Below are 1,388 nucleotides of genomic sequence, written 5' to 3'. Positions count from 1 at the left end.
CTATGCTATCAATCTTAAATTCTGCTTTTGGGCTTTTTGGACAAATAAACTCACAGACCCTATCAAAAATGATGGGAAAGTTTAAGTTCATGAAGAAAGAAATTGATTAAGAAGAAGTGGAATGTAAGAAGCCATAGATGGCATTTAATGTATTAAAGTAAAGGGATGATCATACAATACAAACAAGTTCAAACTTCTGATCACATGATACTCCAATTTTATCCTTTGAGGCCCTCCCTGAGCTCCAAGCACACAGCAATGGCAGGCAAAATATAAAATGTAAAAAAGCTATGTTTGTTCTATAAAAAGAAAATAAAAATGTCCATGGACCAGAAACAGAAAATCAAAGCAGAAATGCAAATGAAGAAAATAAGAAAGCAAGGATATCAAGAGAAAGAACATTAAAGCATGGAAATAGAAAGTACAGAGTTCCTGAGCTGGGACTAAATTTGGTGTGCTTGAGGAACCCTGAGGCTAATGTGCTAATGTGCTTGAAATGAATTATGCAAGGGTAAGAGTGGTAGGAAGATCTGTAGTATTAGTTGGAGTCTAAAACAGGCTTAGGTTGAATTCAAGTGAGATAAGATAGCATAATAATAAAAGGGAAAAGAACAGACTATTTAAATAAACAGTAGTGCACAATTTATATGTGTTTGAAAAAAAGTTAGATCCCTATCCCACATTTTAAATTAAAAAAACACATAAAGATAAAATCAGTAAAAGTTAGATTCTTACCTCACACCACATAGAAAAATTATGTATTCAGTGAATATATAATAAAACTATGGAGGCATTATAAGAAAATATAAGAATATTTTATAACATGGCAACATGGTCTGATAGAAGATGACAGAAATATAGGAAAGTTAGAAACCAAGATTTAAAAAAATTGAGTTTAGCTGTGCAAAAACTAACCTTCTATATTTTAAAATTCACTGTAAACAAAAAGTGAAGTGAAAGATTGCCCAAAAACATTGTCATCACATACAATGGAGAAATGGTCAAAAGCATAATGTTCAGTAGTTGTTTCTAGAGTGGCATAAATAGACTGGACATGAGTATGAGGGAACTTTCTGGAGTGATGAAAATACTTTATCTCATGATAAAGGTTTGGATTACTCAAATGCATGCATTTGTCAAATTGATGGAACTATGCACATAAAATCTGTGCATTTCACTGTTATAAATTATGCCTTAATAAATCAGTCCTATAAAAACTAAGAAAAACACAAATGACATAGAAGATGGGCAAAGGCTGAACACAGGACACTTTCTCTCTCCTGCTGCCATGTGAAGAAGAACATGTTTGCTTCCCCTTCTGCCATGATTGTAAGTGTCCAGAGGCCTCTCTAGCTGTTTGGAACTGTGAGTCAATTAAACCTCTTTCC

Source organism: Hylobates moloch, unplaced genomic scaffold (assembly GCF_009828535.3).
Source record: "Hylobates moloch isolate HMO894 unplaced genomic scaffold, HMol_V3 SCAFFOLD_5, whole genome shotgun sequence".
Taxonomy (NCBI): Eukaryota; Metazoa; Chordata; class Mammalia; order Primates; family Hylobatidae; genus Hylobates; species Hylobates moloch.
The sequence above is the reverse complement of the archived record's forward strand: the minus strand, read 5'-3'. Positions refer to the sequence as shown.